The sequence below is a fragment of the Oncorhynchus kisutch genome, linkage group LG3 (genome assembly GCF_002021735.2).
Source record: "Oncorhynchus kisutch isolate 150728-3 linkage group LG3, Okis_V2, whole genome shotgun sequence".
In the NCBI taxonomy this organism is placed as follows: domain Eukaryota; kingdom Metazoa; phylum Chordata; class Actinopteri; order Salmoniformes; family Salmonidae; genus Oncorhynchus; species Oncorhynchus kisutch.
The window spans coordinates 15,057,865-15,082,056 of NC_034176.2; the positions used below are offsets into that span (position 1 = coordinate 15,057,865).

The following is a 24,192-nucleotide window of genomic DNA, read 5'->3' on the forward strand; positions in this document are numbered from 1 at the left end:
GAGGTATACAGAAGATAGCCCTATTTGGTAAAAGACCAAGTCCATATTATGGAAAGAACAGCTTAAATAATCAAAGAGAAACAACAGTCCATCATTACTTGAAGACATGAAGGTAAGTCAATCCGGAAAATGTCTAGAAATTTGAACGTTTCTTCAAGTGCAGTCGCAAAAACCATCAAGCTCTGTGTAGACACTGGCTCTCATGAGGACCGACACAGGAAAGGAAAACAAAGAGTTAACTCTGCTGCAGAGGATAAGTTCAGTAGAGTTAACTGCACCTCAGATTGCAGCCCAAATAAAAGCTCCTGAGTTCAAGTAACAGACACATCTCAGCATCAACTGTTCAGAGGAGACTGCATGAACAAGGCCTTCATTATTGAATTGCTGCAAAGAAACCACTACTAAAGGACACCATTAAGAAGAAGAGACTTGCTTAGGCCAAGAAACACAAGCAATGGATATTATAACGGTGGAAATCTGTCCTTTGGACCAAATTTGAGATTCTTAGTTCCAACCGCTGTGTCTTTGTGAGACGCAGAGTAGGTTAACAGGTCTCCGCATGTGTGGTTCCCACCGTGAAGCATGGAAGAGGAGTTGTGATGGGGTGGGGTGGGGGTGCTTTGCTGGTGACACTGTCAGTGATTTAATTAGAATTCAAAACACACTTAACCAGCATGGCCACCACGGGATTCTGCAGCAATACACCATCCCATCTGGTTTGTACTTCGCATGACTAAAATGTGTTTTTCAACAGGACAATGACCCAACACACCTCCAGGCACACCTCCAGAGCTATTTGACCAAGAAGGAGAGCGATGGAGTGCTAGATCAGATGTCCTGGCCTCCACAATCACCCGATCTCAACCCAATTGAGATGGTTTGGGATGAGTTGGACCGCAGAGTGAAGGAAAATCAGCCAACAAGCGCTCAGTGTATGTGGGAACTCTTCAATTCTTTGAAAAGCATTCCAGGTGAAGCTGTTTTGAGAGAATTTAACCTTTTATTTAACTAGGCAAGTCAATTAAGAACAAATTCTTATTTACAATGACGGCCTTCCCCGGCCAAACACTAACCCGGACGATGTTGGGCCAATTGTGCATCACACTATGGGACTCCCAATCACCGCCGGTTGTGATACAGCCCAGGATCAAACCAGGGTCTGTAATGACACCTCTAGCATTGATATACAGTGCCTTAGACCGCTGCGCCACTCGGGAGCCCCCAAAGAATGCCAAGAGTGTGCAAAGCTGTCATCAAGGCAAAGGGTGGCTACTTTGAAGAATCTAAAATATATTTTGATTTGTTTAACACTTTTTTGGTTATTACATGGTTCCATACGTGTTATTTTATTGTTTCCATGTCTTCACTACTATTCTACAATGTAGAAAATTGTAAAAATAAATAAAAACCCTTGAATGAGTAGGTGTATCCAAACTTTTGACTGGTACTGTATATGAGGAAGAGTTTGAAGTAGAGAATTTGAAATTATTTTCTCAATCTCTAGAGACTCTAGACTTCCATGTAATACATATTATGGCTTATATGTGTCAAAGCCAGTAGTGAGAAAGCGTTGATTGCTATGCCAGCCTCAAATTAAGCGTCCAATGACTTGCTTATCATCTTAATTCACTTAAGAGTGCACCTGCACCCTTCTCTCAGTCCTGGTGATGACAGGACTCTTCCTGCTCTGCTGCTTGTCCTGCCATGTTGGAGAAGAGACATAGGGCTCCTTGTCTGGGGAATAGGTATGTGGTGTTCAGACTACCCACTGTGCTGGTACTGTAATGTCTGACACAGCTCCTGCAGTCAACAAGCAATATTTAGAGAATGTTGTGTTCCCTGTACAACTTCCCTGTGCAACGTCTGTGTCTTTTAATTTGAGGGTTTTGCAGTATTCTGTTACTGAAACAATTGTAGTGAATTAACTGGTTCATTTTACCCAGGCAGTCTGTTGTAGGTCATCCAGTATTTTTAGATAACTATTGGAATGATCTTGCTTGTTGGGAAGCATTTTCTTAAGGCTTGGCAGATACAAAGGTTCAGTTTGCTCCAAAAAAACATAGCATCATGGGTTATGTTTGGCTCTGAATCTGATTTGAATCAATGGGACTTGAAAATCTAAAAAATAGTACAGACTTTTTTTTCTAGAAAGGAAGACATTTGAACAGTTCAGTGCTCCTCTTAGGTATGGTAACTTTCCTTTCATGAGTTTATTTGGTTTTGTTGGCCCAGCAATGTTAGACCACATTACCCATCAAGCTTGGTGTTCGCAGTGGGCAGTGCGGCTCTTCACGCCGGGGGTGGTACAGGTATGTAGGTCAGGCAGCAGGCAGGCTGTTGGAAACTGGAGGAATACATTTCAGGGCATTACAAACACAGCAGTAGGCCTTCCTTCTGCCCCTCTTTGAACTGACTGTGCCATCTTGTGTGTGTGAGAGAGAGGGGGGGCATATTTTGCCCTGGGGCTCAGGCCTGTAAGTCTGTTTAGCACCAAAAAGGGAACATGATCTGCCATTTCACGAATGATCAGAAAGTGGCTACTGTAGCCTCTCAGTGTGGGTATGTGTATATTGCATATGACTCCTGTTCTTTACAATTCACACAATGTTGACAAGGAATATTGTGTCACGATAAGGACCTGTAAACTCATGTTTTGTGCTTGATTGAGATTCTATTCTATGAAGCTGTTTTTTTATAGCCTGTCCCTATTTGATGCTGCATGCAAGAGTGGAACCATAGAATTAGGAATTAGAAGACATTAACCTTCTTACGATGGTCCTAAGTTCAGCCATGTTGGTCAGGGAGTTGGTCAATCATGGTTTGCCAGTGCTGTGGAAATATAATGTGTAAAATAACAAATTTGACAGTTTTAGAGAAATTATTCAATAAATCTGTACGGGATAATCAGTGAGGGGCTATGCGTTCTATGGAAAATAGTGAATGACGTGGAAGGTGTGTTCCACGATGCACTAGCGGAGTGCAACTAACCTTCCACTGAGTTGTGTTATTTTCCAGAGAACGCATAGAGCCCTGAGTTGATTATCCCTTTTATACCATCGCTATAATTGAACACATTTGCCACTAGAAATGTGTTTGTTTCCCGGTGGAATTGTGTTCAACATCCACTGAAGCAGCTAGCAAGTTTACTAGATAGCTACAGTAGTTACCTTGATAGTCAAATAGACTTGCTGGTTTAGTAAACCAAACCATCAGTCCTATCTTGCTAAATCTAAATCAACAATGCAATAATGTTAATGTTTTCAATTCAACTTTTGCTTTCAAAAGCAGCTCAAACATAGAACATGTAAGAATGAACTAGCCATTGAATTATACCGTGCTGATATACCATGCATTATAGGGATTTAATGCACACTCTAGAATGACCTTCAAGCCAATCAAAAACGAGTATTCAAAAACGCCATGGTATAATTAAGCAATAAGGCCTGAGGTGTGTGGTATATGGCCAATATACCATGGCTAAGGGCTGTTCTTATGCAGATTTAATTCAAAACTGTATCTCGGCCACTCAGGAACATTCACTGTCTTCTTGGTAAAAATTCCGGTCAAGATTTGGCCTTGTGTTTTATGTTATTGTCCCGTTGAAAGGTGTATTCATCTCTCAGTGCAGACTGAACTAGGTTTTCCTCTAGGATTTTACCTGTGCTTAGCTCCATTCTGTTTATTTATTTATTTTTATCCTGAAAAACTCCCCAGTCCTTAAAAATTCAAAGCATACCCATAACATAATGCAGCCACCATTATGCTTGAAAATATGGCAAGTGGTACTCTGTAATTTGTTGTATTTGATTTGCCCCAAACATAACACTCAGGACAAAAAGTGAATTGTTGCAAAAAGGATGCATGTTTTGGAATATTTTTTATTATTTACAAGCTTCCTTCTTTTCACTCCGTCAATTAGGTTACAATTATGGAGAAACTACAATGTTGTTGATTCATCCTCAGTTTTCTCCTATCACAGCCTTCAAACTTTAACTGTTTTAAAGCCACCATTGGCCTCAAGGTGAAATCCCTGAGTGGTTTTCATCCTCTTCGGCAACTGAGTATCTTTGTAGTGACTGAGTGTATTGAGACTGAGTGTGCATGTACAGTACAACCAGATGAGCCCAGTGTTTCCGAGTCTAATTGGTATGTGTGTATGTGTGTGTATGTGTGTGTTCTAAGACGGTTAGCTTCTTCTCCTGTATTATCAGTATTCTATGTTCACTTGGCCTACTTTAGTATCATTACAATCTTCCCCAAACTGCTAGCAGATGGTGGCAGGTAGCGTAGCGGTTAACAGCATTGGGCCAGTAACCGAAAGGTCATTGATTTGAATCCCCGAGGCAACTAGGTGAAAATTCTGTAAATGTGCCCTTGAGCAAGGCACTTAACCCTAATTGCTTCTGTACGTCTCTCTGGATAAGAGTGTCTGCTAAATTACTTAAATGTTTTTTAATTTTTTATTGCAGGGCCAAGGATGACGTGGGAACAGTGTATATGTCCGCTGGTCACCCAATTATAAACGTATACCTGCACACAAGCTCATCCTTTGGATTAACAAAGCTATGGTTGAGTCTTTGCTCATAACCACATTCTTGACCTCTATCTTTCCCTTGAAGTCATTTAACATGGACACAGTAAACACTATCTTGTTTAGTGTTATATGATTTAGAAGTTTATCTGACGGTACGGTGTCTCGTGTGAAATATTCTTACGTGAATTTACTGGGCAAACGCTATGGATTGAATAGGACCATAATTTTGCTAATGAAGACCTCGCTTTAGAGTGGTCTTGAGCATGATTCTATATGTGCTCTGTGATTCTCACACACCAACTGACTGAACATTTTCAATGAGACCAACGGAAACATGGCAAGATCTTTATTGTCCCTATCATAAATTCACACCTCAGGCTGTTACAATGGGTGGTCCAAAACTGTTATTATTGGGCTTTGTTCAAATAAAATGCTTTGAAAATCCTAAATGGATTTTATTCAAAGTCATTTTCCTTAATTGCATGAATTAGATTATTCTCATCAGCAATCTGTGATATTATGTTGTTATCATGCCTCTTGGTCAGACTAGGCAATCGACAAGCTTCCCACCCATCATGCCTTCTCCCATGTAATTGCAACCTGGCTAGACTGCTGACTGTAAAGCGTCTCACTCACTTAGCTCTTTTCATTTAACTGTGGCTGAGCTACAGCAAGAATCAATGTTTTCATTGTGAGTTGCCATTTTAAACCAATGAATTAACGCACAGTCAGCTGAAATCTAGCCCACGTGACGTTTCTCATACCGTGTTCGGTTGCAGAATCTGGAGATTTTCCCCACAAATATGTGATTCTGAATCCCCTATGAAGCAGTATGTACTGATTAACGTATTTACAGCAAGGGGGTAGGGAATGAAATGGATCCCACACTTCTGCAATCTATTTACTGTAACTGACTCAAGTCTATGAGTACGCAAGCAGTCTGTTTCTTGTTATCAACTCACTTTTTCTCAGAAGGAAATTTCAAAAGTTGGGTAGATTGTAGGTGGATGAAATTATCGATTCACTCAATCTCATTTCATTATGCTGGGAATTCATTGGAAGAAAAAAATGTGACCTCTTTTCTGACAGAAGTGTATTTGCAAATCGTGTAGGACTGTGTGCAGGTATGCAGATTTGGTGTTTGGTTAGTCATCCCATTGGGTTTTCTGTTCTGGGCCTGGTTTCCCAATAGCGATGGAATTCGTGTTTTAACAGTGTATTGTTCCTATAACGGCCAAACAACTCACATGTGTTTCCCAAAACAGTATGTAGGAAGAACTTCCACTAAGTGCTTAGTTGGAGCATGTGTCAATACTGATAGGATGGAAAGAAAGGCAGCTCTGCTCTTGGATCCACTTTCTCCGTTCAAATCTTACATTTAATATTATAATTATTCTATAATACTGATGACGGATCAGCTCCTAGAGAGATACTATCACCTATATGGAATATTGCGTCTTATTCTAATGCTTACCCTACACAGTTTAGCAGATGTTATAGCGGGCGCAGTAAAATGCTTATCTTACTAGCTCCTAACAATGCAGTAACATGTTGAACAATTCAAATGTAAGATGAAAAAATACAAAAAAGACAAGAAATCAAGAATGGCGGGAAAAATCTGATTAACAGCCCAAGTAGCACTGTAGCAATAATCAAATACAATCTATACGTATGTAATCTAGGAACCTTTACACAAAATCAACTAAGAATGATTTGTACAGCAGTAGATATATTACAATAAACTATGTCAAGAATCCAGTGTATAAATACATATGCGGTGTGTATAAACAAAACTAAAATACAATGTACAGTTGTAGAAATATTATGTTGAGTTACGTCAGGGATACAGTATTTAAATACACAGTGTGAAACGGAAGTGACCAGTGGTTCAATGTCTCTATAAAAGGCTAATGCACTAAATCACAGATTTGGCACATCATTGTTACACATCAAAAAATATACTGGAAAAAAATATAAACGCAACATGCAATCATTTCTATGATTTTGTTGAGTTACAGTTCATATAAGGAAATCTGTGAACTGAAATAAATATATTAGGTCCTAATCTATGGATTTCACAAAAGGGCTATATTACAGATAAATACTCCTCAGTTTCATCAGCAGACGATCCCGCAGGTGAAGAAGCAGGATGTGGAGGTCCTGGGCTGGTTACACGTGGTCTGCGGTTGTGAGGCCAGTTGGACGTACTGCCAAATTCTCTAAAATGATGTTGGAGGCAGTTTATGGTAGATAAATGAACATAAAATTATATGGCAACAGCTCTGGTTGACGTCCCCGCAGTCAGCATGCTAGTTGCACTCTGCCTCAAAACTTGAGACATCTGTGGCTAAACTGCATATTTTAGTGTAGCCTTTTATTGTCCCCAATACTGTGCACTGATCATGCTGTTTAATCAGCTTCTTGATATGCCACACCAGTCAGATGGATGGATTATCTTGGCAACCCAGTAAGTTCAATGAGAACACGTTTTAATTTACAGCAATGACCTGGGGAATAGTTACAGGAATGAATGAACCAAATGTAAACCAGAGATGATTAGGTGGCCATGAAGGCCAGATTGGGAATTTAGGCAGGACACCGCAGTTAACAACCCTACTCTTACAATAAGTGCCATGGGATCTTTAGTAACCACAGAGACTCAGGACACCCGTTTAACATCCCATCCGAAAGACAGCACCCTACACAGGGCAATGTCCCCAATCACTGCCCTGCAGCATTGGGATTTTCTTTTTAGACCAGTGGAAAGGGTGCCTCCTACTCACCCTCCTACACCACTTCCAGCAGCATCTGGTCTCCCATCCAGGGACTGACCAGGACCAACTCTGCTTTGCTTTAGAAGGATGCAGGGTGGTATGCTACTGGCCTTTTGGTCACTAACAGGGAAGTAAACAAATGTGTGCATAAATTGGAGAGAAATAAGCTATCTGTGCGTATGGAAAATTTCAGGGATTTTTTATTTCAGCTCATGAAACATGGGACCAACACTTTACATGTTGCCTTGTACTGTATTGATCTTTTAATGCACTCATCTCAGTTTTAATTTGAATAATATTTTTATATTTTGCTTGTTTGTACCAATTGCAAAAACATTGGCAACTTTTGTATTTTTAGTCAACTACTTCTGAAGTTATCAGCGACCACAGTGTAACGATTGTCGTCGGGAGAAGGAAAAGAGGACCAAGGTGCAGCGTGGTAGAAGGAGAAGGAGAAGAGGACCAAGGTACAGCGTGGTAGAAGGAGAAGAGGACCAAGGTGCAGCATGGTAGAAGGAGAAGGAGAAGAGGACCAAGGTGCAGCGTGGTAGAAGGAGAAGGAGAAGATGACCAAGGTGCAGCGTGGTAGAAGGAGAAGGAGAAGAGGACCAAGGTGCAGTGTGGTAGAAGGAGAAGGAGAAGAGGACCAAGGTGCAGCGTGGTAGAAGGAGAAGGAGAAGAGGACCAAGGTACAGCGTGGTAGAAGGAGAAGGAGAAGAGGACCAAGGTGCAGCGTGGTAGAAGGAGAAGGAGAAGAGGACCAAGGTACAGCGTGGTAGAAGGAGAAGGAGAAGAGGACCAAGGTGCAGCGTGGTAAGTATTCATAATGCGTTTAATAAAAACGAACACTTGAACAAAAATCAACAAACGAACAGTTATGCAAGGTGCAATACACAAAACAGAAAACATAGAATGAATAACATAGAATGCCCACCCCAACTCACACCCTGACCAAACCAAAATAGAGACATAAAAAAGGAACTAAGGTCAGGACGTGACACACAGAGACAGATAAACATCTTCATTCTATGTTTAGCAGAGGTCCTTTGGGGAAAGAGTGACATGTAAGGGCAAAAAAGCATCTAACTATGCACTTAGCTGTTCTACTGGTGGTCTGAGGCAGTCGGTAATAAACAAGCGTTTTCAAGAGTAACTTTAGTAATAATGGTTTTGGAAAAGAGCTCGGAGATTTAACGATGCTCCTACCAAGGTTCCAACGATTAACTTAGCCTTCAGACGCTTTTGCGGAACCAGGCCCAGGAAGCTTCCTTGATAAGTTCCTTTGTATGTTTCATGTTCCCTAGCTGTGCGTCTCAGGACACGTTAATCTGACTCACAGACCAGGGAAGGGTCCAACATGTGTCTGAACATGAAGCCCACTAACTTAAAGCAGCTGTCTGAGGAAGGCCCTCTTATCTCCCTACCCTGTTACAACCCACTGTCTCTCCCTCTCTTTAGGGGTGAGGGAAGAGATTGGCCCCCCTTGTAAAATCTGTTAGCCCCGTCGAGTCATATGGTGTGTTGACTGGAGGATGCCATGGTGAGCAGAGTATTGGCACAGACAAGGTCAATGGCAAAGTTCTTTAAGCAAGGTGGTCTGGGTAGAAATTGCCCTTAGTCCCAGATCTAGGATCAGCTAATCTTCCTCAATCCTAACCTTATTGGTAGTGATCATTCATACCAAAATCTAAGTGTTCCAGTTGTTTCAGACCTCAGAAGTCAATGCCCCATGCCATTGGTCTTGTATAACATCTCTGCAACTCTGTGTTATTCCTGATGACTGACTTGCTATCCAAAGGTAATTGATACCTGTCCTAAGATTCAAATAAAAATCTAAGTTTATTGGTCGTGTACACAGATTTGCAGGTGTTTTAGTAGGTGCAGTGAAATGCTTGTTTCTAGCTCCAACAGTGCAGTAGAATGTCTCGCAAATACAATACTAATACACAAATAGTAAATAGTAAATAACGTAACAAAATGTGGAAAAGGTCAAGGGGTCTGTACTATAAAATAACTCTGATCTACACATTTTACCCTAGTCAAAAATCCTATAGGATTTCAATAAAATTATTGGAATCCAATCTGAAAATCTTATCAGATTTTCAAACCAGTCCTATTGGACTCCAAAGGATTATATTCTATAGATACAGTGCAAAAGGTTAAAATCCTATAGGATAGGTTCCAAAATCTTTTGGATTATCTTTTGGATTGTAGGGAGGGGGTATAGTAGGTACCTGGTGGTCAGCCCGGGGATGATTGCAGTGCAGACAGGCATGGAGACGACACCTAACACTTTTACAAGGGCCCCCAGTGGGCCAGGACCATCTTCCCTAAAAACAGGCTGATCACCCCTGCTCGAGCTCTCATCTGGTCTGAAGAGTCTCTGAGACAACACAGTGATGTCACAATACAACTTGCCTACACTGCTAGACCAGACCTGCCTGTCAGTTTTGATTCACAGAGCCTGTTCTCAATGACTACTAGGGCAGTCATTAGTGTTGTTATTAGCGGCTAAATTTGCTTAAAGAAACTAAACGACATCCAACTTTCACATTTTCAGGAAGGACCCACCAACATGAGCTGAGCAGATAACCAATCAGGATGCCATTTCAAGGTTGGTCTCAGCATCACAGCCAAACTAAAGGAAGACAGACTTTCAATGATTCACCACTGCCAATGCAGTGCATTGGTCTACAAAACCAGATGATTTAATTTGATGTGTTGTTTATTGTCAAGGGGAATACCATTGTACAATGTGGAAGAGGAAGGTAATATTTGTGAAATATTCACCTCCTAAGAAATTTTCACCATACACATTTTATTTTGTGTTGGGACATGGTTCTTAGTTTATCTTGATAAGTATTTTTGTTTTTCATATCTCATATTAATTGTCATAATAAAGTTTGTAAGAAATTCACTATGATGTTTATGTTGTCTATTTTTGACTTCCTGCTTGTAATTTAGCCTGAGGTCACACAGGAAGACGCAGGCCTCGCACAACACATGCAGTGTCAAAGGTTTAGAGACAGATCAGCTTGTTTGAGAAGTCATGCGAGAGGAAATCAGCATTCCAATGCCAGATGTATGTATCCTTGCATGTTCGAACATCAGTCAGCACACTAGAACTGACTCTCAAACAAATGTATTCATAAAGCCCTTCTTACATCAGCTGATGTCACAAAATGCTGTACAGAAACCCAGCCTGAAACCCCAAACAGCAAGCAATACAGGTTACCATTTAGCTTCAGGGCCTGGTCCTGTAATCTGCCTCTGCATGCTGCGCCTTACTCGGTACCTGGAGCTATTCCCTTTCAGACATGATATATCTAAGCCCCCTTGATCCATACTCTGTTTTAGGCCTTCTGTGTGTGTTATGTTCATTTCTGTTTTGTCGCGTGCTGATGTGCTAGTATTATTTCCGCCTGGTTCATGGGGTGTTGTTATTGCTGCACTTGCATATGCATGACTTGCAGATGCATGACTGGTGGCCATGCTATTTTTGCTCATCCGAGGCCAACGTGTTGTTATTCTTCTCCGAGGCCAGGCTGAGGTGTTGAAAGCAGTCGTTAAACTGTGGCACTCAACACTTTCCCAAGGTGAACTGGCCATACTTTGATCATAGATACATTTTATCTCTGTTATATTCTCTGCATCACCCAGCTGTCCCCTCCATTGGCCGCCTTTATATGAATTCATATATTGTCCATTCTCATGTCTGATTAACTAGAACGGGTCCTTTAGTTATATTTACTATATACCCTTGGAGTGTGTTATTGGTAACTGATTTCCACAACACCACTATGGTATTATTATGATCCCAGGTCAGATTCCATTTCGTAATATTATATCTCTGTTTTAACTTTACTAGTGGATATCCAGGGCAGTCTGTTCTATTATTCGGGGTGCATTGTACTGGTACCCCCCATCACTTAGTAAATGCCCTGTATACGGGTATTGAATTCTGGCATCTTTCTTGTTCTATCTCTAAACCTTGTATAATTTCTCTTTCTTGTTTTTCGTATATTACCCCTAGTTAGTCCAAATACTATAGCGCTTGGCACTATGATTATGATGGAATGAATACTTACCCCAGTCTCATGCTTCCCTGTGGAGACAGAGGAGGTTCTAATTGGTTTTATTTTTAATTTTTTTTTTACAAATGGGGGACCTAGTATGGCCTCTATCCCTTTGTCTAGATGTGCCCTCTCCAGGGTCTTGTGTGTCTGGAGTTGGTTTCCTTTTTATTAGGTTAATAAACCTTCTAATTTTTCCTTGTGGATCAGGTGGAGCAGCTTCATTTCTACCCCTTCCCTCTCCAGGAGCTGCTTTCCTGTCCACCAACATGTGGCACGAGTATACACAGTCCAATTTAGTCTTAGGGTCCTGGGCAATGTATATTTGCCATCCCAATTTCACCATATGCCTTTCTCTTTTGTCACCTCGGACGGGTTCTGTATCCTCTATAGCCATAAGCTTAGAGACACAGCACATTGTCTTTTCTTTCCTCATTAACCTACCCCAGTGATGTTCTCTCACTGGCTTACATATTCCTTCCCATCAGCATCTTCTTATTACTCCATGGTGGTCGTTTCTCTCATGGTTATTGTCTAATTCATATTCATCATCTTGTTCCCGGTCACGTCTGTTTATCAGCATCTGACTTAGGTAATTTCTTGGGTTCCATAGGGAAAATTTCCCGTCTACCATCATCCAACATTCTGGTTCTCCTTTACTGGTCCCATATCCCGTAAGGGGTACTGGGTCTCTTTCCCTGGCTTTTAGCCACTCTTCACTATTCCTATAGGTACTAGACCCTTTTGCCAACTGGAAAGGTCCTTGTTCTACCGGCCAGAGAGGGTCTTCTAGCATTACTGGCATAAGCAAGCTCCCTCTTAGTAAGACCGTATTTCCCTTAACTTGATGCTTTCTACACTCCTAGGTTGTATGATTCCCCTGTGGTTCCACATGCATAAGCATCTTTTAGGGTCCCAGGTTCCCGATACTACTTGTACTCCCCGTACACAATTCGGGAATACATGTAATCCTCATGCTCTAAACATGAGTATGCGGCCTACTCTTTGTCTCCCGCCTTTCTCTCCGCTATCACTTCCTGTGGCCGATTTAGCCAGTCCTTGGTATTGGACTTCGGCAGTTGGTTCTCCATAGTTGTCACATGGTACAGTGCTCATATGTCCTGACCCTGTAACATCCATACACTTACGTTCTTGCCACCTTTGTGTTCGCCTGCCACCACCACCCCAACCTTGACTAAATCCTCATGCCAGGTGTGTGAGGCAACCCATATAGTATCTCCAGAACGGCGCACTTGCAGCCCTGACCTGCAGTTAAGCAGATGCAACCATTCTGGCACTACCTCTGGGCGGACATACTTTCTTAAGTTGGGAGATATCTACTGTTATATTACTGTCTACTTTAACTGGGTTAGCACTGACAACCTCAGTTATTTGCTGTCTCTTTCCGTGTTTAAAAAAAATGTCTCTTCCCTGTATCAGCTCCTGGTGGTTTCTTGATCCTAATCCAGTCTCCCACCTTTAACACAATATATTGTAACTGGTACTTTGCTGTTTCCCTGTATTGCCAATCACATCTGTACCTGATGTCTCACTGAGTGACTGCCACTTCGTCTGTATTCAAGAGGTGTTTAGACCTCTGTGTTTCGTAGACTCAGTCTCGGGGTCACTAAATTCAACCAAGTATATTCAGATAGTGATCCAATAAGTACTTAGGCAAAATAATCCAGTTCTCAAATATTGTTATAGTCTAACAAAAAGAGTATAGTGCAATAGTAAATTTACCTGTGATGATTCTCCATATGAAGTCATGTTTCATATGTCAGTGAGGATCATGTTGTCTTATGATCTCTGTTCTCTTTATATACCTTTTTACAGGGGAAGTTCCCACTGGTGCTGTAGACCTACGTAACCTTAGGCCTGTGTGTTAAACGGAAGCTTCCTATTATTACCATTTAAGGTCATGCACTACTGACTCTCACATTGCTGCTTCCGTGTTACTGTTGGCTGATTCTACTCAATCATACCAGCTGGTTGTTTCTACCACTGGAGGTGGCGTAGGTGGTATGTCAAGCGTCCGCTGGGAGAAGTCTATGATAGGTATCTCCTCTGCTTCCCCCTGTTGTCCAGTTTCTGCAGGTGCGGTCCATGGTTCCATGAGGTCCCGTGAATGCCCTGTGTTGTTGTCCCCATTGCTTGATGGAGTGGGCAGATTCTTTTCATCTCTTGGCACACAACCACCAACTTACCACCCTGAGACGAGGCCGAGTATAGCCCACGAAGATCTCCCCCACGACACAACCCGGGGGGGGGGGGGGGGGCGCCAGCCAGGACAGGGAGATCACGTCATTGACTCAACCCACTCAAGTGACTCACCCCTCCTAGGGACGGCATGGAATAAGCACCAGTAAGCCAGTGACTCAGCCCCTGTAATAGGGTTAGAGACAGAGAATCCCAGTGCAGAATCCCAGTGCAGGCAGAGACAGCAAGGGCGGTTCGTTGCTCCAGTGCCTTTCCATTCACCTTCATACTCCTGGGTCAGACTACACTCAATCATAGGACCTACTGTAGAGATGAGTCTTCAATAAAGAGTCTGCGTCTCTCACATGGATAGGCAGATCATTCCATAAAAATGTAGTTCTATTGGCGAAAGTCCTGCCTCCAGCTGTTTGCTTAGAAGTTCTAGGGACAGTAAGGAGGCCTACGTCTTGTGACCGTAGTGTAGGTATGTACGGCAGGACCAAATCGGAAAGATAGGTAGGAGCAAGCCCATGTAATGCTTTGTAAGTTAGCATTAAAACCTTGAAATCTGTAACGTCTCTCGTCAGAATGAGGATCGGAGCAAAGCGCAGCGTCGTAAGTGTACATGATAATTTATTACTCAAAACACTCGAACAAAATAACAAAGAGATAAACAAACAGTTCTGTAAGGCAAATCAACTACTATACAGAAAATAACTACCCACAAAAACACAGGTGGGAAAAAGACTGCCTAAGTATGATTCCCAATCAGAGACAACGATAGACAGCTGCCTCTGATTGAGAACCACACTCGGCCAAAAACAAAGAAATAGAAAACATAGAAATAAAGAAACTAGAATGACCACCTTTGTCATACCCTGGCCTAACCAAAACAGAGAGTAAAAGCCTCTGGCAGCTCCGGTGCGGGACGTAGACCCCCATCCGCCCGCAGATCCCTTCGCTTTGGTGGTGGCCCCGGACAGGAGGCCGTTGCTGCAGGCTCCAGACCGGGGACCGTCGCTGGAGGCTCCGGACCACGGATCAACGCTGGAGGCTTTGTGCCATGGATCCTCACTGCAAGCTCCGGGCCATGGATCATCACTGGAGGCTTCGTGCCATGGATCATCACTGGAGACTTCGTGCTATGGATCATCACTGGAGGCTTAGTGCCATGGATCATCACTGGAGGCTTCGTGCCATGGATCATCCACTGGAGGCTTCGTGCCATGGATCATCACTGGAGGCTTCGTGCCATGGATCATCACTGGAGGCTTCGAACGTGGAGCCGGAACAGGTCTCACCGGACTGAGGAGACGTAGTTGAAGCCTGCTGCGTGGAGCTGCCACAGGGCTTACCAGGCTGGGGAGACATATGGAGGCCTGGTACATGGAACCGGAACAGGTCTCACCAGACTGGGGAGATGCACTGGAAGCCTGTTGCGTGGAGCAGGCACCGGATACACTGGGCCGTGGAGGCGCACTGGAGGTCTCAAGCGTAAAGCTGGCACAACCCGTCCTGGCTGGATGGTTACTTTCACCCGACAACTGCGGGGCACTAGCACAGGACGCACTGGGCTATGCAGACGCACCGGAGACACAGTGCGCAGAGCCGGCGCAGGATACCCTGGGCCGAAGAGACGCACTGGAGGCCAGGAGCGCTGAGCCGGCACCATCCGTCCTGGCTGGATGCCCACTCTAGCCCGGCCAATGCGAGGAGCTAGAATATAGCGCACCAGGCTGTGACTGCGCAGTGGAGACATGGTGTGCATCGCCGCATAACACGGTGCCCGACCAGTCACATGCTCCCCACGGTAAGCACGGGGAGTTGGCTCAGGTCTAAACCCTGACTCCGCCAATCTCCCCGTGTGTCCCCCCTTGGGAGCTGTCTCTCGGGCTTCCGTGCTAGCCATGACCTCTTGTAGAATTGCTCCCTCCTTGCTGCCTCCATCTGCTCCCATGGGAAGTGATCCCTCCCAGCCAGGATCTCCTCCCACGTCCAGGATCCTTTCCCATTCAAAATGTCCTCCCACGTCCATTCCTCCTGACCACGCTGCTTGGTCTTTTTGTGGTGGGTAGTTCTGTAACGTCTCTCGTCAGAATGAGGATCGGACCAAAGCGCAGTGTGGTAAGTGTTCATTATAATTTATTACTCAAAACACCCGAACAAAATAACAAAGAGAAAATGAACAGTTCTGTAAGGCAAATCAACTATACAGAAAACAACTACTCACCAAAACACAGGTGGGAAAAAGGCTGCCCAAGTATGATTCCCAATTAGAGGCAACGATAGACAGCCGCCTCTGATTGAGAACCACACTCGGCCAAAAACAAAGAAATAGAAAACATAGAAATAAAGAAACTAGAATGCCCACCCTAGTCACACCCTGGCCTAACCAAAATAGAGAATAAAAGCCTCTCTATGGCCAGGGAGTGACAAAATCAGCCCTTGCCTTAACAGGAAGCCAGTGTAGAGAGGCTAGCACTGGAGTAATATGATACCATTTTTGGGTTCTAGCCAAGATTCTAGCAGCCGTGTTTGGCACTAACTGAAGTTTATTTAGTGCTTTATCCAGGTAGCCGGAAAGTAGAGCAGTAGTCTAACCTAGAAGTGACAAAAGCATGGACTAATCGTTCTGCATCATTTTTGGACAGAAAGTTTCTGATTTTTGCAATGTTATGTAGATGGAAAAAAAGCTGTCCTTGAAACAGTCTTGATATGTTCGTCAAAAAAGAGATCAGGGTCCAGAGTAACGCTGAGGTCCTTCAGTTTTATTTGAGATGACTGTACTGTACAACCATCAAGATTAATTGTCAGATTCAACAGAAGATCCCTTTGTTTCTTGGGACCTAGAACAAGCATCTCTGTTTTTTCCGAGTTAAAGTAGAAAAGGTGCAGCCATCCACTTCCTTATGTCCTGAAACACAAGCTTCCAGGGAGGGCAATTTTGGTGCTTCACCATCTTTCATCAAAATGTACAGCTGTGTCTCATCCGTATAGCAGTGAAAGTTAACATTATGTTTCTGAATGACGTCACCAAGAGGTAAAATATATAGTGAAGACAATAGTGGTCCTAAAACAGAGCCAAAATGTACAATTGGTTTGTCAGAGGACAAACCATCCACAGAGACAAACTGATGTCTTCCCGACAGATAAGATCTAAGCCAGAACTTGTCCGTTTAGACCAATTTGTGTTTCCAATCTCTCCAAAAGATTGTGGTGATCGATGGTATCAAAAGCAGCACTAAGGTCTAGGAGGACGAGGACAGATGCAGGGCCTCGGTCTGACGCCATTAAAAAGTAATTTACCACCTTCACAAGTGCAGTCTCAGTGCTAAGACATTGATTGTCTTCAGAAAGGAAGTGAGTTGCTGTGCAACAGCTTTTTCTAACATTTTTCAGAGGAGTGGGAGATTTGATATAGGCTGATAGCTTTTTATATTTTCTGGGTCATGGTTTGGCTGTTTCAAGAGTGGCTTTATTACTGCCACTTTTAGTGAGTTTGGTACACATCCGTTGGATAGAGAGATGTTTATTATGTTCAACATAGGCGGGCGAAGCACAGGAAGCAGCTCTTTCAGTAGTTCAGTTGGAATAGGGTCCAGTATGCAGCTTGAAGGTTTAGAGGTCATGATTATTTTCATCAATGTGTCAAGAGATATAGTACTAAAAAACTTGAGTGTCTCCCTTGATCCTAGGTCCTGGAAGAGTTGTGCAGACTCAAGACAACTGAGCTTTTAAGGAATATGCATATTTAAAGAGGAGTCCATCATTTGCTTTCTAATGATCTTTTCCTCAAAGAAGTTCATGAATTTATCACTGCTGAATGAAAGCCATCCTCTTGGTGAATGCAGATTTTTAATTAGCTTTGCGACAGTATCAAAATAAATGTAGGATTATTCTTATTTTCCTCAATTAAGTTGGAGAAATAGGATGATCGAGCAGCAGTAAGGGCTCTTCGGTACTGCACGGTACAGTCTTTCCAAGCTAGTCGGAAGACTTCCAGTTTGGTGTAGCACCATTTTCATTCTAATTTTCTGGAAGCTTGCTTCAGAGCTCGGGTATTTTCTGTATACCAGGGAGCTAGTTTCCTATGACAAATATTTTTAGTTTTTAGGGGTGCGACTGCATCTAGGGTATTGCGCAATGTTAAATTGAGTTCCTCAGTTAGGTGGTTAACTGATTTCTGTACTCTGACATCCTTGGTAGGTGGAGGGAGTCTGGAAGGGCATCTAGGATATCTTTGGGTTGTCCGAGAATTTATAGCACGACTTTGATCCTTGGTTGGGATCTGAGCAGATTATTTATTACGATTGCAAACATAATAAAATGGTGGTCCGATGGTCCAGGATTATGAGGAGAAACATTAAGATCCACAACATGTATTCCACGGGACAAAACTAGGTCCAGAGTATGACTGTGGCAGTGAGTATGTCCGGAGACATGTTGGACAAAACTCACTGAGTCGATGATGGCTCCGAAAGCCTTTTGGAGTGGGTCTGTGGACTTTTCCATGTGAATATTAAAGTCACCAAAGATTAGAATATTATCTGCCATGACTAAAAGGTCCAAAAGGAATTCAATGAACTCAAGGAGGAACACTGTACATGGCCCAGGAGGCCTGTAAAACAGTAGCCTTAAAAAGTTATCTTTTTTTTTGTAAATTGAAATTTGCTATCATAAATGTTAGCAACACCTCCGACTAGGCAAATACAGTGCAAAGGTAGGCTCCATCATTCACATACTTTACAGAGAAGGATCACACTGTGTGGATCCACTATAATGATAATGGAGTGCCATGTTGTCAGTTTTATGTGATCAATGATCATAGACTGTATTAAAGTCTATTAACACATCTAAGCACATAACAGGTGTGGAGGTCCCCATTATACTATGTAGCCATCTCCACTATCCAAATGGTAAGACTTAAATCACCTATAAGGCATGTAGGGGATGAATTATGTTGGATTGGACATCCCTGTGTAAATAGTTGACGGGATAGTCTGAATACAGTGTCTGTGGGGAATAGTTATTTTAAGGAACTAACAATTCCATAACACATATCATGATAACATTGTTTAATGACACATTTGTGAATACATATTATTGACCAACATGTCATGCAAAAGTAGGTGAAACATTCTAACATTTATATTGTCTTAAAGCACTTTTAAATGACAATAATTCATCCAAAAACAATAACTACTTAAAAAATAAATGTTCCTATGCCTGATCAAGCATGATTTTCATAATGAATTGTTTTATGGAGAAGTGTGGTATTAGACCTAAGAATACTGTAAGTAGCTCTGGATAAGAGCGTCTGCTAAATGGCTAAAGTGTAAAATGTGAAAATGTTAATATATTATTTCTCCCAAACAAACCAAATGTACTTTATAAAATGACAGTACACATACTGTATCAAGAACTAGGAGATTTGATTATAGGCTACATGAGATTGGCTACATGAGAAAGGCTGCATGTGAATTCCTGATTTAACAATGAACAAGCTCCTCTGACAACGATTTCGGAATGGAATCCGTTTTTTGAGTTTTGGTCACACACACACCTCCCCCAGAGGTTCATCCAGCCTCTGTATCATGACAGTAGACAATGAACGTTACTATCAGCTCGGAGGTAGAGCGGTCCGGCCTCTCCCCCGTGTGGAAAGGACAGGCAAAGGGGCTTCACTGTCAGATCAGTCACTGACTCTCAGGCTCTGGCTCTGTCGGGTCATGTCAGTGGTCTCAGTTATCCGACTAACTTAGAGCCGTGAAGTAGCCTTGTTCTTAGATCATATTTGCGTTGCCAATGGTGAACTTAATGAAATGCCTGCAACAAATGAAGTGAACTTGCCAACTACTCATGCAGTAGGCTACATTAGATTTTTTCATTTAATTATAATACATTTGCTTGCGTTTATCGCCGGACCCCAAGGTTGGCAGGAATAGGCTTTCGCGCAAAAGTGTATGTTTACGCACCATTTGTAGCCTATTGATTCGATTGGGTTGTATCGAAATTTTGTCAAAAGTGGGCGACCTCATCCCTCTACAGTTGTGTGTGTTGTCCAACCTGTTAGCACAAGGAACTTTATCCAGTTGTTGAATTACACATCAGTCCTTTAACGCGCTCCGTTCCATTGCGCGCACCCTTAGGTAGGAGCGGTCTACACCTAGCATCATTTTGGACACCCTTTTATTCCAAAGGAATCCGTCATCTTCAGTATTTTCTTGGATCAAAGTATGGAAAAAAGATGATGGCTCTGACTAGTGATTTGAATATTGAACAGAAACGTATCATTATTTTGTATTGATTAATTTAATTGACGCATGGGTACATCTGGGTTCCAAATGGACAGTTAAATGGTTTCATTGACAACGGTCTGACCAGTGCAAGTTAATTGTGTGGTGTAGCAACAACGTTATTGGATTAGGATGTTCGTGTTAGACAAAGGGTCTAATTATGTTTTTTTTTCTCCCTCCCAAAGGTGTCCACAATTTTTTGGGATGGGCAGTGGGCCCCTCCTCTCCAACCGTGACGAAATAACAGTGGGTGTAAAGAGAATTTGAACTTGCAGCCGGCTACCACTTCTTGGTTGCTCTTGCACGGATCAGAACAAGCAACATACTGGAGTGGGACACTGCACCACAGAAGCAGTGATTGGAGAGGATCGGCGCACCCGGGAAATAAGTGCTTAGTGACCGACTTTCAGATCAAATATTTATTGGCCATTTTTTACGCATGACTACACTGGGAGTAACTGGAATTTCAAGGATATAAACTGATTCTCTTTCTATATTTCATGGAGTTAAAACCTTGTTTAAGGTAATGTTTGTAGTTGTTATTTTATTATACTATATATTAGTACGTCTTTACTTAAAGCATCCAGGTATAATGCTTTATAACTTGTTATAAGCATGTATGAGCCTTTATGTCTTATAAAAAATCGTATAATATTTTATGTCTCTATTGGCCTATACATTTTCTTGGACCAGGGATACAATAATGAGTTATGTACATGTATTTTTACATTCTATTTGAGCATCCTTTGCGGATGATAGCCTCATTGGACAAACAGTTCAGTGCGTGCATATTTGTAGACTAAGTTGTATTGTCCTTAAATACCCTGTCTGTGTAACTCACAGTAAGCGTTATAAAAAGTACTAAATGTCATACTTGAGTAAAAGTAAAGACACCTTACTAGAAAATGACTCAAGTAGAAGTGAAAGTCACCCAGTAAAATACTAGTTGACTAAAAGTCTAAAAGTATTTGTTTTTAAATAGACTTAAGTATCAAAAGTAAATGGAATTGCTAAAATGTGCTTAAGTATCAAAAGTAAAAGTATAAACCATTTCAAATTCCTTTCATTAAGCAAACCAGTAGGCACGTTTTTTATTTATTTTTATTGGCGGATAGCCAGGGGCACACTACAACACTCAGTTTAGTGAGTCCGCCAGATCAGAGGCAGTAGGGATGACCAGGGATGTTCTCTTGATAAGTGTGTGAATTGGACCATTTTTCTGTCAAAATGTAACGAGTACTTTTGGGTGTCAGGGAAAATGTATGGAGTAAAAAGTACATAATTCTTTTAGGAATGTAGTGAAGTAAAAGTAAAAGTTGTCCAAAATGTAAATAGTAAAGTAAAGTACAGATACCACAAAAAACTACAAAGGATTTTTACTTAAGTACGGTACACCACTGCCCACAGTTCACATTTTGTCCACACTTGTTGGACACCAAATGTTTGTTCTTCTTCTGTAGACCACGGTTGAGATTTGTAGTTTGACAGGTGAACCAGTTTCACTCAGTTACGCATCACCGTTCTCAAAGTTGGTATTTTAACGATATTGGTCATATCAAGTCCTGGTTAAATGTATGTGACATTTACATTAGGTAGCCCACAGGTGTCCCTATATATATATGTGATAGTGGGAAATGTTGACAGTGAAAATAATCAATGTTTCACATTTTAGCAAACTCATAACAAGGAATGTTCTTGGGGATTTAAACAAGTGTATAGTCTACATTTCTTGCAATGCGCTTTTATGCACAACTCGAGAAAGCATTACAAACACTGGGCTATTGTAAGCCTATTTGTGTGCCATTGGTTACCGCTGTTAGCCTATCCAGTGGTATAGGGAAGTCTAGCCAAATTGAGTTAGAGTGGCTTTAGACATTCACTGGTCGATGAGAGAGTAATCTCGTCCACCCAGCCGAGCCGGCTCTCTCTAGCAATTGAGCCTGGAAACGAGGTTAATGATAGAGCAAGCTGACAGAACGCGGAGCGTTACATCAAACAGACAGGTTTTAGATTAATACATGGTCAATGTGAATTGGCAACTCATCGACTACCCCTCCCCTCAACAAAAAATAAGGTAAAAAAGTAACCAGCCGCCAGAGATTCTTTTTTCTTTGAATTACTGTTCTTAGGGTGGAGTGTATTGAATCAGGACAGCCAGCCAGCCAGCTAGCCAACCCAGCCCCTCTAGACGAACATGTCACACAGCCTACCCGCCCTGAACTCTCTCCCACAATCAACTCAAATAACCGAGTGCCTGCTATCAGAAACATTTATTACCTTTTAATTTCACGTCGGGAAACGTGCCCAGCCGAACGAGAGGCTATAATGTAACAGTTCCAACTGATTTACCTGTCACTCGTGTTTACATTGCCGAGGTGCAAATTAAATGAGGCCACTCACAGCCAGTCTGTTGAGCGTCCCCCCTTTTCCCCCAAACATTTGTTTTTGACCTAACAGGAGGCTACCTCCATGGGGTTCTCAATCCCACCACCCACATTCGGAGGAAGTGACAAGACAGACAAATTGTCCTTAGCGACCACCGGGGCATCATACTAAGCAAGAGAGAGCCGCTGGACACTCGTTCTGGGCTGTAGTGACACCGCAGAAACCGGGACGGACAGAACCATTCCATTAACCGCTATCAGGATTATATTTTCTAATCGATCTGTTGTTGTTCGCCTGTAACAATTACCTAATTTTGTTGGTCCACCGCTATCGCTCACTTTTGAACATGCTGACATGTCAATGGACGCATCACTGTAATGAATGAGGAATGTGTATCTTGCTAGACCTTATAGCAGAAGGCTGGTGTCTCATAACAATCAGTTAATTCATTGTGTTTCCCTCCTACCTTCAGGTTCAAGATGATACTGAAAATAAAACATATCCTCTGGTTATACTGCCTGTGTCAAAGTGCATCTGGGTTCGGTAAGTGTTGCCTACTACCACTTCTACTTCTACTATTACTACCGCTACTACTACTACTACAGGCTGCTACTATTAATAATAATACTCTCTCTCTCTCTCTCTCTCTCTCCCTCTCTCTCTCTCTCTGTACAGTTTCTGTATGTGTGAGTTTGTTAAGAAATTATTTGTTTCACCATATTAAAGTGAGAGTTCAGTTCACATAACATGGTTGTCCTTAAAATAAGGGACATGCGTAAATGAATCACTAATCACATTAAATAAATAATAATCTTCAGATATGACTTTGTCAAAGCAACAAAATGACTAGGGCTTCACAGTGACAGTGGAATTGGGAGACATTTTGGGATTAAGTGGGTTAAAATCCTCCTAGAAGTGGCACAGCTTTTGACAGAGGGACATGTCAAAATGCTGAATTTTGGAACTTTAGCAAGCCTTTATTGAATTTTCCTTGTGGTCTATATTAAAGGGCACTTAATTGAATATACAGTTGAAGTCGGAAGTTTACACACACTTAGGTCATGTGTGTATGAGCCAAGTTGAACAGTTTAAAGGCAATGCTACCAAATACTAATTGAGTGTATGTAAACTTCTGACCCACTGGGATTGTGATGAAAGAAATAAAAACTGAAATAAATATTTCTCTCTACTATTATTCTGACATTTCACATTCTTAAAATAAAGTGGGGAATCCTAACTGACCTAAGCCAGGGAATTTTTACTGGGATAAAATGTCAGGAATTGTAAAAAAACTGAGTTTAAATATATTTGGCTAAGGTGTATGTAAACTTCCGACTTCAAGTGTATATAAACATCAAACCGATGCAAAATGCACTTATTTTGAGGAATGACCCATGCATGTGTTTCAGCACAATTCAGGTAGGCAATTAGTCAAACACACTTTTTGGTACTAAGTCAATTGGAAAGTATTGTGCTTTGGGTGGCAGATATTCTAGCGGTTATAGCATTGGGCCAGTAACCGAAAGTTTGCTGGTTCAAATACCTGAGCCGACAAGGTGAAAAATCTGTTGTGCCCCTGTGCAAGGCACTTAACTCTAATCTGTTCCAGGGGTGCCGTGCTTCCTTTGCTGTATCTATCCGGTGTATGTGAAAATATAATTTGTTTTTATATGGTTGACAGTAACCATTACTGTGAGACATTACTGTGCAGCCGTATTCATCGACCTGGCTAAGGCTTTCGACTCTGTCAGTCACAACATTCTTATTGGCAGACTCAACAACCTTGGTTTCTCAAATGATTGCCTCGCTTGGTTCACCAACTACTTCTCCGATAGAGTTCAGTATGTCAAATCGGAGGGCCTGTTGTCCGGACCTCTGTCAGTCTCTATGGGGGTGCCACAGGGTTCAATTCTCGGGCCGACTCTCTTCTC

The 24,192-nt window shown here is 42.1% G+C and overlaps 1 long non-coding RNA gene across 1 annotated transcript; it reads right to left on the minus strand.

Moving 5' to 3' along the window:
- Positions 1–1,273: 1,273 nt before the first annotated feature.
- Positions 1,274–22,850, minus strand: LOC116364812 (uncharacterized). The gene is made up of 3 exons (XR_004208033.1): positions 22,728–22,850; positions 2,764–2,829; positions 1,274–2,344 (listed from the first exon to the last, which is right to left on the minus strand). It is a non-coding gene; the product is annotated as an uncharacterized LOC116364812 (long non-coding RNA).
- Positions 22,851–24,192: the final 1,342 nt, after the last annotated feature.